Source organism: Leptonychotes weddellii, chromosome 3, assembly GCF_054177405.1.
Source record: "Leptonychotes weddellii isolate Sample4059 chromosome 3, ASM5417740v2, whole genome shotgun sequence".
Lineage (NCBI taxonomy): Eukaryota > Metazoa > Chordata > Mammalia > Carnivora > Phocidae > Leptonychotes > Leptonychotes weddellii.
The window spans coordinates 40,165,072-40,182,905 of NC_138371.1; the positions used below are offsets into that span (position 1 = coordinate 40,165,072).

At 39.2% G+C, this 17,834-nt stretch overlaps 1 long non-coding RNA gene across 1 annotated transcript; it reads right to left on the reverse strand.

Annotated features, from left to right (window-relative positions):
* Nucleotides 1-11,315: 11,315 nt before the first annotated feature.
* Nucleotides 11,316-17,828, reverse strand: LOC145720497 (uncharacterized). Its single transcript, XR_014143460.1, has 2 exons — nucleotides 15,210-17,828; nucleotides 11,316-14,986 (listed from the first exon to the last, which is right to left on the reverse strand). It is a non-coding gene; the product is annotated as an uncharacterized LOC145720497 (long non-coding RNA).
* Between the last annotated feature and the right edge of the window lie 6 nt (nucleotides 17,829-17,834).

The following is a 17,834-nucleotide window of genomic DNA, read 5'->3' on the forward strand; positions in this document are numbered from 1 at the left end:
AAAAAAAAAAGGAATGAGTGTTTCTTTTTTTAATTGAAGTACAATTTACATACAATATCCTATTAGTTTTAGGTGTATATCATACTGATTCTATATTTTTATACATTATAAAATGATCCCTATGATAAGTTTAGTTACCATACAAAGTTATTACAGTATTGTAACTATATTCTCTATGCTGTAAATTACATCCCATGGCTGAACTTATTTTATAATTGGAAGTTTATACCTCTTAATCCCCTTTACTATTTCACTCCTTTCCCCTCTGGTAACCAACAGTATCTATGTTTCTGTATCTATGAGTCTATTTCTGTTTTGTTTTGTTTGTTCCTTTGTTTTTTAGATTCCACATATAAGTGAAGTCATATAGTATTTGTCTTTCTCTGTCCGACTTAATTCATAACATAGTACCCTCTATGTCCATCCTTGTTATCACAAATGGCAAGATTTTATTTTTATTTATTTTTCATTTTTTATTTTTTTGGAGCCCCATGCAGGGCTTGAACTTAAAACTCTGAGATCAAGACCTGAGCTGAAATCAAGAGTCAGATGCTTAAACAGCTGAGGCACCCAGGAGCCCCAAGATTTCATCTTTTTTATGACTAATATTTCATTATATATATAATATGTATTATATTACATATATATGTATATCACATCCTTATCCATTCATCTATTGGGGGACACTTTCTTTTGCCCATTTTTATTGGTTTGTTTATATTCTTATTATTGAGTTTTGAGAGTTCCTTATATATTCTGGATATAAGTCCTCTACCAGTTATGTGATTTGCAAATATTACTCCCAAGTCCATAGCTTGTCTTTTCATTCTCATAACAGTGTCTTCTGTGGGGCAAAGTTTTAATTTTTATAAAATCCAACTTACCAACTTTTTAATTTTATGGATTATACTTTTGGTGTCATATCTAGTATTTGTGCTGCCGAAGTGAGCACTTGGTGTCATATCTAAAAGGTCTTTGCCAAATCAATAAAATTAAAGATTGGTTCTTTGAAAAGATCAATGAAATTGATAAACTTCAAGCCAGATTGAATAGGAAATAAAAAGAGAAAATATAAGTTACCAATACAAAAAAAAAAAATGAGAGAGAGGATATCATTACCAATCCTATTGAAAGGATAATAATATTATGAATAATTATATGCTAATAAATTTGTCAACTTAGATGAAATACGCAAATTTCTTCAAAGACAAACTATCAAAGCTACTTGAACAAGAAATAGATAACATGAATAGGCATATATCTATTAAAGAAATTGAATTTGTACTTTAATACTTTTCCACAAAGGGAATTCTAGGCCTTGATGGCATCACTGGTTAAGTCCTACCAAACGTATAACTAAGAAATAAAACCACATCTATAAATTTACTTCCAGAAACCAAAGAGGAGAGAACTCTTCCCAGCTCAACTTATGAGGCCAGCGTTACCCTGATCCCAAAACCAGACAAAAATATTATAAGAAAATAAAACTACAAGCCAACATCCCTAACATAGATGCAAAAATTGTTAATGAAATTTTAACAAACTGCATCCAGCAATATATTAAACATCATAACACACCATGACCCCCTGGGGTTTATTCCAGGAATGCAGGTTGCATCAATATTTAAAATCCAATCAATATAATATACTATGTTAACAGAATAAAAAGGAAACATAATTATCTCAACAGAACAAACTGACAAAATCCAACCTCTATTCAACACTGCACTAGAGGTTCTATGTAATATAGTAAGTCAAGAAAAATAAAATCATCAATATTGAAAAGAGAAAAAAGTCAAACTGTCTTTATTCATAGATGACATGTTTGTCTATGTGGAAAATCCTAAACAATCTACAATGAAAGAACTGATAGAACTAGTAAGTGAGAATATCCATTTTGCAGGATACAAAAATCAATTAAAAATTAATCGTATTTCCGTGTATGGGCAGTGACAAGTAATTTACAAGTAAGTTGCACTTGTAAGGTATTACCACTTACATGACATCAAAAATATAAAATACTTATTTTTCACCTGTTAAAAAACTTTTTGTTAAAAAACCTTTTAGGGGTGCCTGACTGGCTCAATCGATAGAGCATGTGACTCTTGATCTCAGAGTCGTGAGTTCAAGCCCTGTGTTGGGTGAGCCTACTTAAAAAAATAAGAATAAAAATAATAAAAAAATAAAAAGAGGATCTCTACCTTACTTCATACCACATACAAAATTAACTCAAAATTAATCATATACCCAAATATAATAGATAAAACCATAAAACTTCCAGGGGAAAATTTTATTTACATTTAATCTGGCAATTTTTCTTAAATAGAATATTAAAAATGCAAACTATAAAAGAAAATAATAAATTAGACATTGTCAAAATTAAGTAGTTAAGTTTGTTCATCTGGAAAATTTAGGGGAATCAAACTGAAGAATTATTAGAACTAAAATTAGGTTGGGGCGCCTGGTTGGTACAGTTGGTTAAGCCTCCGACTCTTGGTTTCAGCTCAGGTCATGATCTCAGGGTCATGAGATCGAGTCCCACATTGGGCTCTGTGCTCCGCTCAGAGTCTACTTAGACTCCCTCTCCCTCTGCCCCTCACCCCCACTCTCACTCTCTCACTCTCTCTCTTCTCTCTCAAATAAATAAGTCTTAAAAAAAAGAACTAAAAATTGGTTTATGTAATATGGCAAGGTACAAAATTAATATACAGAATTCAGTATTTCCTAAATATCATGCAGAAAACAAAGACTGTAGGATGGAAAAAAAAATGATACCATTCAGAACAACAAGAAAATTCTCACTATTTGGTCACTTCTTCTGAACACTTTCTACTTCTGTATCCTTCTCAAAGTGTTATCTTGGGAATCAACTGGAATGTATTTATGATCATAAAGCCTTTCTGGAAAAGCTGTCACTTTGGTGTCCAAAGTGTCATCTTCTCTCGATTCGGTGTAATGCCTCGGTTTCTATTTCATTCAGCAGATCAGTTGAAACCAAGGTTCTTCGTGCCACAGGCCATAGCCTGATCCATCCTACCATTTGGTTGTCTAGGAATTTACTAATGAGTTAATTTATGTAAAGTGATCCTTCTTCATATTGGATATTTTTCTATATGATGATGAACTCCTATAATTCAGGAGAGCTGTGTAGGTAAAACAGTATGTTTGTAATTACGGATTTAAATTAAAAAGACAACAAGGAAATAAATATTTGTGTACTCACCAACTTGTGTAAATAGAATTTAAAACTTGCTGTATGGTATTTTAGAATAGATGTTAAAACAAAACTATGAAACAAACTTTTTTTTTTTTGAAACAAACTGTTCTTGATTATTTAAAGTCAAATAGTATTTTTTTGTTCCTGTTAATTTTTGCTTTTGTTTGTTAAGTTTTTATTTAAAGTTCAATTAGTTAACATACAGTGTAATATTAGTTTCAGGTGTACAATATAGTGATTCAACACTTCCATACATCACCCAGGGCTCATCACAAGTGCACTCCTTAATCTCCATCACCTGTTTCATCACCCCCCTACACTCACTCCCCCCTGGTAACCATCAGTTTGTTCTCTGTAGTTAAAGAGTCTATTTCTTGGGGTGCCTGGGTGGCTCAGTTGGTTGAGCATCTGACTCTTGGTTTTGGCCCAGGTTGTGATCTCAGGGTCTTGAGATCAAGCTTCATGGTGGGCTCCCCACTCAGTGGGAGTCGGCTTCCCCTTTCCCTCTCCCTTTGCCCCTCCTGTCACTTGCTCTCTCTAAAAAATAAATAAAATAAAGTCTTTTTTTAAAAAGTCTGTTTTTTGGTTTGCCTCTCTCTCTTTTCCCCCCTTTGCTTGTTTTTTAAATTCCACATATGAGTGAAAACATACGGTATTTGTCTTTCTCTGACTGACTGACTTTGCTTAGCATAATACTCTCTAGCTCCATCCATGTCATTGCAAACGGCAAGACTTTTTTATGGCTGAGTAATAGTCCATTGTGTATATATACTACATCTTCTTTATCCATTCATCTATCAATGGACACTTGGGCTGTTTCCATAGTTTGGCTATTGTAGAAAATGCTGCTATAAACAGCAGGGTGCATGTATCCCTTTGAATCAGTATTTTTGTATTCTTTGGGTAAATACCTAGTAGTGCAATTGCTGGGTTGTAGGGTAGTTCTGTTTTTAACTTTTTGAGGAACCTCCGTACTGTTTCCCACAGTGGCTGCACCAGTTTGCATTCCCACCAACAGTGCAAGAGGAGGATTCCCCTTTCTCCACTTCCTCACCAACACATGTTGTTTCTTGTGTTTTTTGAATTTAGTTATTCTGAGGGGTGAGGTGGTATCTCATTATACTTTTGATTTGTATCTCCCTGATGATCAGTGAGTTTGAGCATTTTTTCATGTATCTGTTAACCATCTGTATGTCTTCTTTGGAAAAATGTGTATTAATGTCTTCTGCCCATTTTTTAAATTGGGTTATTCATTTTTTGGGTATTGAGTTTTATAAGTTTTTTATATATTCTGGATTCTAACCCTTTATAAGATATGTCATTTGCAAATTTCTTCTTTTTTATTTTGTTGAATCAAATAGTATTTATTATTAAAAACATCCCAACTGTTTACTCTGGGACCATAAGGCCTGAGGGCACTGAATTCCCTCACTGTATGTAGATAACTAAACCTTTATAGTTATGAGAGTCTCTTATATAAAATGAACTTGGAATTGGTCATCTTTAAGGTCTCTTCTTGTAAACGTTTCTGTGATTCTCTGTAATCTATACCTGTCAAGTATTTTCATCTCTGCTTTAAAAAAATTATCCAGTAGGGGTGCCTGGGTGGCTCAGTCAGTTAAGCGTCTGCCTTCGGCTCAGGTCATGATCCCAGGGTCCTGGGATCGAGCCCCGCATGGGACTCCCTGCTCAGTGGGGAGCCTGCTTCTCCCTCTCTCTCTGCCTGCCGCTCTGCCTACTTGTGTTCTCTCTCTCTTTCAAATAAATAAATAAAATCTTTAAAAAAAAATTATCCAGGAAACAATGTTTCCGTTTAAAACAAAAAATCCTGTGGGGTAAACATAAGTTTTGCATTGCTATTGTTGAAAAGTTGATTGTAATATCACTGGTCTTCTATGTATCCTATATTGAAGATATTATGACATGACATATAGGAAATGTAAAAGGAACTCGAATTCCGTCTATCTTCACTTAACTAGATTGTAATTCGACTTTCTACTACATTTAATATTGCTAAAATAAAATAGGAATAAAGTTTACATCCTTAAATACCAGTGATAAATCATTTTTATCACCGATAATAAGTAATAAATTATCAATTACTGAGCAATTATTCAGTTAATATTTATTAGGTGCTCAAAGTTCTGGTACAGTCCTTATTGAAGTGGAGTAATACAGAGCACACACCAAACAACAGGCCATGATATTAAGGAGCTTACAGTCTTAGCAGAAAAAGAAATATACTTAAAGCGTATTTTAGGAATGTTTGTTATTTGAGGAAAAGTACATGTCTGTATTTAAGTGATCCCCCTTAAAATATATTTTCCATAATACCATGTGTATTACTCCTTAGAGATTACTAAATATATTAGGAAACTAGCTCTACTGTCTTAACATTCACATCAAAGACTTGGACATATTCATTCATTTGACTAATATTTACTACTAAGTGCCCACTTTGTGACTCACTGTTCTGGGAACACAGCCACATGGATCTAAAAGTCCCTACTCTCATCAAGTTTACCTTCCAGAGGGTATATATAACCTGTAGCCCAAATGTTACTTTCTTTTTTTAAGATTTTATTTATTTATTTCAGAGAGAGAGAGAGTGAGGAGGAACAGAGGGAGAGAGACAGACTCTGCTGAGCACAGAGCCCGACATGGGGCTCGATCCCACAACCTTGAGATCATGACCTGATCTGAAATCAAGAGTTCAGACATTTAACCAACTGAGCCACCCAGGCACCCCTAAATGTTCCTTTTTTCTTAAAGAAATGTTGTATCAACTTTATTTCACTCTTTTCCCTAGTTGTAAAAGTAATTCTTGTGTATATATGGAAACAAACTACAAGGATACAGAAAATGAAGATTCTCTTGTAATCCTATCCATTGGCATAATTACCATGAATAGTTTGGTGTATATACTTACAGGCTTTAAAAAAAATTTTTTTTTTATTTACAAACTAAATCACTCTTTTGTACATTGTTTTTTTTCACTTGGCAACACAATACACAATACACCATCACCCTGTACCCGGAGTGAATTTTCATAACAAGGCATCTAGACCTAACTCTTTCTGTTTATTGGTTGCATAACATACCATTAAATATAGACTGCAAGCTATTTTGACCATTCTTTTATTGATGATCATTGAGGTTATCTCCAGTTTTCCCACTATGATTAGTGTTTTGCTCAAGAAATCTTTGCTTACCTCAAGGTATTCTCAAATTCACGTTGCGAGACCTAAAGACAGAGACAGCTCCAGCTCGCAGCTGTCTCACTGGACTAGGGAGACAGAAATTGGAATTTAGAGATTGGGCAGCCAAGATCTGAGGGTTTAACATCCCAAAGAAAAGAAGAATATAGAGCGGTGAGCCTGGTGCTTTGTATGCAATTTCCCTTGAAGGCTTTTTTTGCAGTTCCTAAGTTGTACATGCTGAGGGTAAAAGGATGAGAAGCCCAGTAACAAAATCTTTTCTTAGAGTCTCACCTATTTTTCTTTCTTCATTTCCTTGGGCTGGGGGGCAGGCAGCGGGAGGCAGGAGGAAGGCCTTGTATGCCGACTTACCCTAGGAATAATAGAAAGTCACCGGAGAGTTTTAAGGGAAATGAGAACCTGACTTAGAATCAGTTGTACAACCCTATGACCTAGCAATTGCACTCCTGGTATTTACCCCAGAGACACAGATGTAGCGAAAAGAAGGGGCACATGCACCCCAATGTTCATAGCAGCAATGTCCGTGATAGCCAAACTGTGGAAGGAGCCGAGATGCCCTTCAACAGATGAATGGATAAAGAAGATGTGGTCCATATACACAAGGGAATATTATTCAGCCATCGGAAACAATGAATACCCACCATTTGCATCGACATGGATGGAACTGGAGGGGATTATGTTAAGAGAAAGACAATTACATGGTTTCATATGTGGAACATAGGCAATAGCACAGAGGACCATAAGGGAAGGGAGGGAAATCCAAAGGGGAAGAAATCAGAGAGGGAGATGAACCATGAGAAACTGTGGACCCCGAGAAACAATCTGGGGGTTTCAGAGGAGAGAGGGTGGGGGGAGGGGGTTACAGGGTGATGGGTATTGAGGAGGGCACATGCTGTGATGAACACTGGGTGTTATGCTTAATAACTAATGAATCGCTGAACACTGCATCAAGGACTAATTATGTACTATACAGTGGCTAACTGAACATAATAAAAAAGATAGCAAAAAAAAAAAGAATCAGTTGGCATCGAAAGGGCCCCTTATGACTGTCCTGCCAATGAAGAGACCGTAGCACAAGGACTTGTCCCCATCCACAGTCACATATCACCCACAGCAGCAGATTTCACTCTGACCCCAGTCTAGGTTTTCTTCCAACTATGCAGGTTCCTCAGAGCCCTGTCGCAGTACGTGTGTGGGGGGGGAGTCAGAGGCAAGGGAGGTCTGGCCAAAAGTGGTGACCGGGGAGTTTGAAGGATGAAAGGATGTTGGAGGCCAGGAAATGGGGAGAGAGTGGGGAGAAAGAGCTCAAGGAAGAGAAAAGGACCCCAGAGTTTTCCCTCAGGGCAGGATATGGAAGAGGAGATCTAGAATCAGAAAATTAGAGTGTGAGAGGAGTCTAATAGAGGAGGGAAGGGCAGGATGGGACAGGTGACTACTTTGGGAGCTGTTGAGTTCCATGGACTGGCGAGACTTGGAGGTGGAAGTGGCGGGCAGGCAATTAGAAATATAGGTCTGGGGTTTGAAAGAGAGATTAGGGCTTTTCCTTATTCCAATCCATGCCCTCCTCTTTTCCATTTTTCCTTTTATAAATTTGGGAATCAAATACAAGCTTCTTGTATTGAGTTCAAACTTGCCTCTCTATAATGTCTGCATATTGGTTTTTTAAATATAAATATTTAAGCTTTTATCTACTTTGCATGATAAAATGGTATAATTCAAGGAATACAGTAGAGTTCACTAATTACTTAAAATTGGTCGACTAATCATCAGCATGTAATTAGTTTTTTTTTTTTAAGATTTTATTTATTTATTTGAGAGAGAGACTGAGAGAGAGCACATGAGAAGGGTTAGGGTCAGAGGGAGAAGCAGACTCCCTGCCGAGCAGGGAGCCCGAAGCAGGACTCGATCAGGGACTCCAGGATCATGACCTGAGCCGAAGGCAGTCGCTTAACCAACTGAGCCACCCAGGTGCCCAGCATGTAATTAGTTTTAAGAAGAGCAATAGAATATTAAAACAACGTGATCTACTTGTTTCCATTGATGCTATCGAGTGTTGGCAAGGATGTGGAGAATGAACATTCTCATCCTCTGATGATAAGGTATCAGTTGGTAAATCTTTTCTGGAGGACCCTTTGTCAATAGACACCTAAATTTAGAATGTCCATTTCTGATCTAGCAATTCCACTTGTAGGAATTTATCTTGATGGAATAATTAGAAAAATGTTCAAATATAGACATTCTTCAAGTATATTCATTGGCTTGTTTTAATTGAAGTATAACATACATATAGTAAAATATACAAAATTTATACAGCTCAATGAATTTTTACAAAGTAAGCATTCATGTGTAGCTGCCATCAAGGTATAGAACATTACTGACACCCCAAAAAGCTCTCTCTTGCCCTTCTCCAGTCATTGCCACCCCAAAGGTAACTACTACTCTCATTTAGATTAGGTTCCCAGGGAAGCAGACTCAGATTACTGTGTGACTGGGACCAATCATTGTGGGAGAGAAGAGAAGGGGAAGGAAAGAAGCACGATTGTGCAGAGGTAGAACTTGAATTGCAATGTCAACAAAGCCTTCAACTAACTGTACAGAAACTCTGAAGCTCAGAAGGCACTAAAGAGTTATCCCAAATTTCAGTGAAGGTCTTCATCCCCAGGGTTGGGATTGTGATCTTGGGTCAGCTGAGGCATTTCCGAAGAAGCCCATTCCTGAACAGGGATCTTGATGGTGCTTTCCATTAGTTCTGCTTGGTTTTGAACATCATATGAATGATGAATGGTATCATATAGTACATGCTTTTTCTGTGTTCTTCCATTAGGCATAATGTACATTGATTGGTCCACAGTGTTTCATTCTATTTTAGTATACCATGATATATTTACTCTTTCTACTGCAGTTGAGCATTTGCTTGATTTTCTCCACTTGGCCCACAGGGACAGTACCAATACCACCAATTTCGTAGACGTCCTGGAGAGGCAGACGCAAGGGCTTGCCAGTTGGACGAGTTGGTGGCAGAATGCCATCCAGAGCTTCAGGCAGTGTGGTTCCACTGGCATGGCCATCTTTTTTTTTTTTTAAAGATTTTATTTATTTGAGAGAGAGAGAATGAGAGACAGAGAGCATGAGAGGGAGGAGGGTCAGAGGGAGAAGCAGACTCCCCGCCGAGCAGGGAGCCCGATGCGGGACCCGACCCCGGGACTCCAGGATCATGACCTGAGCCGAAGGCAGTCGCTTAACCAACTGAGCCACCCAGGCGCCCCTGGCATGGCCATCTTTACGGGTGACTTCCCATCCCTTGAACCGAGGCATGTTAGCACTTGGCTCCAGCATGTTGCCACCATTCCGACCAGAAAGTGGCACAAATGCTACTGTGTTGGGGTTGTAGCCAGTTTGCTCAATGTAGGTGCTGACTTCCTTAACGATTTCCTCGCATCTCTTCCGGCTGTAGGGTGGCTCGGTGGAAGCCATGTTGTTAACGCCGACAATTAGTTGTTTCACACCCAGTGTGTAAGCCAGAAGGGCGTGCTCAAGGGTCTGCCAGTTCTTGGAGCTACCTGCTTCAAACTCACCAACACCAGCAGCAACAATCAGGGCCCTCAGAACGGTCAGCCTGACATGTGCCTGCAGTCATGTTTTTGAGAAGTCTCTGTGTCCTGGGGCATTAATGATGGTCACGTAATACTTGCTGGTCTCGAATTTTCACAAGGAGTTATCGACGGTGATAGCATGTTCACGTTCAGCTTTCAGCTGATCTAAGACCCAGGCATCCTTGAAGGAGCCCTTCGCCATCTCAGCAGCCGCCTTCTCAAAGTTTTCAATAGTTCTTTTGTCCATGCCACCACACTTGGAGATCAGATGAGCAGCAGTGGTAGACCTCTGCCCCGGTCTACGTGTCCAGGGACAACGACGTTGATAGGAGTTTTTCCCTTCCCATTTTGGTTTAGGTTTCATGGTGGTTTGCATGGCAGCCGTGTTCTGGCGGCAAAGCCGTTGTGAAAAAGCATGTGGCCATTTTTAAATTGGGCTTTGTTTTTCTGGTTGATCTGTAGGAGGCCTTTATCTCTTCGGGGTACAGGTCCTTGACCAGATATATATTACAGAGATCTTCTCCCACTCTGTGGCTCATGATTTCACTCTCTTCTGCACAGAAGGAAAACAACTCTAGGGAAGCGGACTAAAATGTCAGCAGTCGTTGTGTCTGGGTGATGGATTTTCCTCCTTGTTTCCACTTCCTCCTATGTTCCAGTTCTTTAAGAAGCATGGAACGAAAAGAATACTTAAAACACAATAAAAGGAATGAGTTGTTTAAAGAAAGCAGCATATTTAACACATAATAATGTAGTTTAAAAGCAACCTATTGGAAGAGGTTAGCCAAGACAGGAACCTCGCTATCATTTGTCTTTAATATCACAGAAGGGCCTGCACAGATCTGCTGGAGACACCTGGTGGAGGGTGTTAATAAGTTTCCAGCAAATGTGCTTGAAATGTCACAGAATAAAGGGCCAGCTTACTTACCAGGTGAGAAATGTATACAAAACAGTTTGGTTCCCTTATCACCTCAGGTTTTGGATAACAGAAAACACCCTTCTGCTCTCAGTTGGGGGAGACCTTACTCACAAGGAGGCTCGCTTTGAGCCTGACCAACAAATATGACAACAATTCAAAGTAAAAGACAATGAGGTTAGAAGTGAAAATGAGATCGATACAGGGCCAGCTACATAATTTGTGGCACCCAGTGCAAAATGAAAATATGGGGCCTTTGTTCAAAAAGCAGGGGGAAAGTACTAAAGTATTTAAATACTTAAAGGTACTAAAATATTTTAGTACCTTTCTTTAGTATCCTTTCTTCCATGGTCTCTCAACCTGTCATGATATTGTTTATTTGCTATTTAATATCATTGTAGGTAAAGAAAATTAAAAAATTTAACTTATTAGCATGGATTTTATTCATCTTTATATTGTGTAATGCCAGTTTTAAATGCAGATATAAGAGCATTTAAATCATATGTGGAATTGCCAAAATTACATGATCCATTTTCCATAGTTCCTATATGAATACATATTTAATTCTTACCAGAACAGTGAGAACAGTCCACGAAACTAATCGACTGTTTTTCTTTCTTTTCTTGATACTCACACCTTCTGCCAACCCTCTCTACCTTCAGCTTACTGGCAAACAAGGACGAGAAAGGGAAGGAATTATAGGTGACTCTGTCTTTCCCTTTCCTTCCATGCCATGGTTTTCAGTTGATGCGATTTGCTAATACAGAAAAATAACACAGATAAAAAAGGGTGTGGTGGGTTCACCTGGTTGTTTACTCAGGTTTCTCAGAATGCCATTGCCTTCTTTTCGTATTGGAAGCAAGTTCTGGTTCTCCGGGGCTGTCAGTGACCCACTTAATCATAAATGTAATGTACTTACCTTGTACTCACTTTGAGTCTCATCGGACATCACGGGCCCATGGGAATTCCGTGCTCACTGGGCACCGTGAGCAGTAGGTGAATGGGATGGGGGCAGCCGGGGGGGGGGGGGACATACTGTACGTTGTACCCCCGATCATGCGTATGCTCCACTGTCCTTTTGACTTAACTCACAAGTCAAAGATAAATTTTTTTTCTAAGAAGAAGATTTTATTTTACTCTCCAAATTTTTATTTAAATTCAGTTAGTTAACATGCAGTGTAATATTGGTTTCAGGTGTAGAATTTAGTGATTCATTACTTCCATACAACACCCAGTGCTCATCACAAGTTCCTTCCTTAATCACCATCACCTATTTTGCCCATCTCCCTGACCACCTCCTTAAAGATAAAAGTTTTAAGAATTTTGAGATGGCAGTAGCAGAACCAAGTACAGTGCCTTTCTGATTGAGGAGCCTCTTACAGCTGCATGAGTCCTCTCCTCTCCCTTTCCCTCTCCCCCTCTCTTCCCTCCCTTCCTTCCTTCCTTCCCTCCCTCCTTTCTAACGGGTAAAGGAAGAAAGCTCTTAATCCTGCGCAATCATGGCTCCTTCAGGAACAGGAACATTGAAAATATAGCCTGAAAAAGAAAAATCATATTAAGATTATAGGCATTTTGTTACAGAGCCAGAATTCTGGCTAGTCTGATTATCAGATAGAAATAGTAAACAAAACCTTTTAAGAAATGTCAGTGCTCAAAACAGCTCCATCCCCTGGATCACTTTCAGACATTTACTTGTGCACATACCGGGCTTGCATTGCGGTCCCGGCCACTCTAAGAGGATATTTGCAGTTACTTAGGCTTGCTTTATTTACATGTGTTTCAACCAGTCTGTACCGAGCTGGAAACGATTAGAGGTGTTAACTATGGGTGTGAAAGATTACAATGGACTTTTTACTCTCTCTTTGCACTTAGAGGAAAAAATGAAAACAAGAAGGCAACTGTAACCTTTTGCTTGCTTTTTTCCCCTTTGGGGAAAACAGCAAATGTTTGTAGGTATGTTTGACTTTTTCTGCCATGGGATGGGCAGTGCTGTTTCTGGGTGGTAGCTGTTTAGGGCTGGTTGCAGCAACACACTCTGGGATGTGGATGCGGGACAAGGAGTTACATCCGGCTTCTGTGGCCTGGGCTGAGCAGACTCCGACGTGGAATGGCTAAGCATGGTATAGACTCGACACAGGCTTATCTGCATGCTGAGCACTGGACAGACAGGCAGAGGGTGTGGTTGGATGAGAGGGGGCAGCAAGGGAGTTGGCAGGGTCAGAAGCCCAGATATTTATCATAGATCTTGGGAGAGAAATAACTGCTTTTGTTCATCTTGTATTTTCATCTGTGCTTTTACTGGCAGGAAGCGCCCTTTCTTTGTCATTTTGATAAATGTATATATTTATGGCACTTTGAATTCTTTGGGGGATGAAGTAGATAAGTGAGTGTGGCTAAGGGTTGGAATAATCTGGCTATAAAGGTCATGAGACATGAGTGATAAGAACAAGGGATGTGTGATCAGAGGTCAGACCAAGGCCAAAGCCTGCACAGCTCAGTTGGACTGAGTGATAGAGATTGCTGGTGGTTTTCCAATGCCTCTTTGCTATCTTCAAGGGTGATAAAATGCCTGGTTTGGGCTGGGTACATGGCTGCTGGCTACATGGCTGGGTACATTTTCCAGCTTTCTGTAAATAAGCATAGTCATATGACTAGGTTCTGGTCAATGAGCTGAAAAGTCACCTACTTTTTCCTTTTCTGTATTTTCCTCTCTCTTGCTGCCTAAAATGCAGAGCCTGGGATGCCTCGGTGGCTCAGTCGGTTAAACATCTGCCTTCGGCTCAGGTCATGATCCCAGGGTCCTGGGATCGAGTCCCACATTGGGCTCCCTGCTCAGCAGGGAGTCTGCTTCTTCCTCTCCCTGCCTGTGCTCGCTCGCTCTCTCTGACAAATAAATACATAAAATATTTGAAAAAATAAAATAAAATGCAGCCTTAGACCATGAGAAGAAGGGCCAAGGTCTGGGGAGGGAAGGAGCCTGAGTCCCTGAGGATGTTATGGTAGAGCCACCTTTCAGCTTACCAGACCACTTTTATCTTATTTAAGCTGTTGTTATTTTGCCATTTTGCTCCTCATAGTTAAGGGTAATGTTTGCTGACATAAAGCATTACTGCAGGCTTAGCCTGGCTGGACTTCTTCCGGACAGAAGGGCTGTCTTACAGACTTTAAGCATAGGTGAAAAGGTCTGCTTTTTATATTCCCATCATTATAACACAGCAGAAAGCCCTTTATAGAATACCCATCTCTTGGCACTTCAGAATTCCATGCAGGGAGCCTATAACTAAGGGGTCAGAAGCCAGGGCAGAAGACTGGCAACATATAAAGTGCATTAAAGGTCAGTGGTCTTTAGGACCGTACTCAACGTGGGAGCCAGTCCTTAAGAACAGCTGGACTGAGTTAGGGGTGATGATAGGAGCAAGCATGTGGCTGGTATAGAGTAACAGGTGAAAGGAATCTGTAGAAAATGTTTTAAAAAGAAGATCTTGAAAAGTTATTAATTAATTTAGTTCTTTTTTTTTTAAGATTTTATTTATTTGAGGGAGAGAAAGCACGAGAAGAGGGAGGGTCAGAGACAGAGGGAGAAGCAGACTTCCCGCCGGCATCAGAAGCCCGATGTGGGACTCGATCCTGCGACTCCGGGATCATGACCCGAGCCGAAGGCAGATGCTCAACTGACTGAGCCACCCAGGTGCCCTAGTTTAGTTCTTTAATGTAAGCCAAATATCTAGTTAGGAGGAAAAGACAGTGTTATGCCATGGCATCTAGGGATATACAGATTTGCTCATTATTGTAAATAAAAGTAAATGTAAGTAAATGTCTACCACAGCACTTGGAGTATAGTGATCAATGTGTTAGCTGCTAATATAATATTATGTTATTATATTACAACAAAAAAATTAAGCTTCCCAGAGACCACCCTCACCGCCGGGCAGGGAAGCTCTCTCATTACCACCCTCCATCTAAGTGACCTGGCAGATAAGTCCGTATCCATTAATAAACCGAATTGCTGACTAGATGAAGTGAGGTCTCTCCTTTAACTTACCTTTTCACTTTTTTTTTTTTTTTTTTTTTTTTTAAATATTCCATTCATTTATTTGAGAGAGAGAGAATGAGAGACAGAGAGCATGAGAGGGAGGAGGGTCAGAGGGAGAAGCAGACCCCCCGCCAAGCAGGGAGCCCGATGCGGGACCCGATCCAGGGACTCCAGGATCATGACCCGAGCCGAAGGCAGTCACCCAACCAACTGAGCCACCCAGGCGCCCTACCTTTTCACTTTTAACTTACGTTTTTGTTTCCTGATAATTTTTAGGTTGACTGCATTCTATAGGAATAATAAAAATATTCGCAGCTATGTTTTATTGAGCATCTATCTACGGTGTTAGAAATGTACGTACATTATTTCATTTGCTTCTTAACGGTATTCCTGAGAGATGGCATCCATCATTTTACTGGATGAAGAAACTGGAATTCAAACAGGTTACATGGCTTAGTATCCAACTTAAGATCACATTGTGAGTGGCAGTGAACCCAGGTCTGTTTATTCTAAGACCCATGTTCTTTCCCTTGTACCAATTGTTATTCTTTCTTTGGTAACAAGGTATATGTCAAGTTTTGTTTGTGGTTCACTTTGGCCTATTGAAACAAAATGATGGACAAGAATTTTCTCATAGTCATGTTAATTTTAATAGAATTTAAATCAGTTATTGAAGATACAGTAGCATATGATTGTATGAAAGAAGGAATAAATCAGTAGTTACCACATAGGAAATGTGAGAAATAAAACAACAAAATGTAAATGAATAACTTACAGATAGGGCCTAGAAAACAAAACGACTATTAAATATTTACTAATTGCTTTTAATAGTGAACTTAATGCCTTACTGAACTGTTGCTTTGTTATTATATTCATCAAGTTGCAAGTTAAGGTATTTTATTCTAAAATTTAAAACTATTGTCCCATTGCAAAAATTGTGTTATAGAGATGTCTATAACAAATTATGAATATTTTACCATTTTCATAAAATCCGGTTTGTATTTCCATTTATAGCATATCTCAATTCAGAGTAGACACATTTCAAGGGCTCAATAGCCACGTGAAGCTAGTGGATATCATTTGGAAAGTGCAAGCCTGGATTACCTGTGGATTGGATTACGATTCTAAAAATAATCTGGTTAATGAAATCATAATACTTAGAATTTATTTAAAAAAATAAAACTTCTTGAGGGCGCTTGGGTGGCTCAGATGGTTAAGCATCTGCTTCAGCTCAGGTCATGATCCCGGGGTCCTGATATCAAGTCCCACGTTGGGCTCCCAGATCAGCGGGGATTCTGCTTCTCCTTTTCCCTCTCCCCCTGCTTATGCTCTGTCTCTGTCTCTCTCTCAAATGAATAAATAAAATCTTAAAAAACAAACAAACAAAAAACAATTTCTCACATGTATGACCTTGCTTAGATTAGTGTGATAAATTGATAGAAATATCTATCCTGGGGGTAAAATAGTATCAAAGCTACCAATTTCTCACTGTAATGGCGCTCCTCCCTGTATCCTAAGGATAAAAATATATTAACTCTCTCTGGCTTGTCATTCTTTTGCCTACTTCTATACTCTAAGACTTGATATATCAAGTTAACTGTATGATGAGTTTGCCCCTGCAGCAAGCTGTCTTAATACACTAAGGGCATGGCTGGGCTCATTTGAAAGTGAGGTTAGTAAGCCAGCCTGGCATGGAACTCTGGGTTTATGGAAATACTTGGCCTAAGGTAGATGCATTTACACAGCATTGTATCTCAAGCTACTGATTGCCAAACCCAGTTGAAAAGGCTTAGCTTTTACTGTAAAGAGGTGGCCGGTTTTCCTCAAACTGCAGCTACTACTGCAAGCTCTCTCGTTCCTGCCCCACCATCAAAAAGACACTGGAGTGGGGGGAAAGTGACTTGGCTTCCCAGAGGCTGCCCTTACTGCTGTGCAGTGGAAGCTGTCTTTTATCACCCTCCGTCTAAGTGACTGGCAGATTCGTCTCTCTCTCCAGTCTCCTGTAAACCACACTGATGCAACCGACACCTGACCTTCATGGCCAACAGGCTACTCAGGCACATTCCCTCCATCACTACCCCAACTCCCATTCCCATCAAGTAAGTGAGTTGTATGTTCGCCAGGAGTTGTTGACTACTTTCCAAAAGTATATATTCTGATTGTACTTTTAATAGATTAATTACATATGAAATGATGGAACATGATTTTGAAAACAAAGAATTAAAGGCTTTGGAAAGGGTTGATAAAGGTGAGTCTTTTTTTTTTTAAGACTATTTTTTTAAGTAATCTCTACACCTGACATGGGGCTCAAACTCACAATCCCAAGATCAAGAGTCACATCCCCCCACCAACCAAGCCAGCCAGACACCCTGATAAAGGTGAGTCTTAAAAAAACAGAGTATGAGACAATTGTAAAAATAGAGGGAAAAATTTTAAATCCAGAATACGTCCTCACATCACTTTGCAAGTATTTTTAAGTTTTGTTCCCTAAAGAAATCAATACTAGAGATCATACTCCCATGGGTGTAGTTTATGCAAGAAAAACTGCAGACCTGTCCTCAGACATATGCTTAAAGAAGGGCCTTTGCTTTCCTGCAGATTGGCAGCGAGTGTGCCTAATGGATGTTAACAGAATAGACATGATTTCCTGTCTTATCTAGCTTTTCTTCTCTCATAAATCGATAAACTGCTTGTTCAGATCACATTGAAGAGGATGGTTTTCACTGCATTTTGATAATTTACATGCTCTAAAAATGTTCATGTGGACAATAAATGCTTTTTCTTTTTTTAATTAATTTTATTTTATTATGTTATATTAGTCACCATACAGTACATCATTAGTTTTTGATGTAGTGTT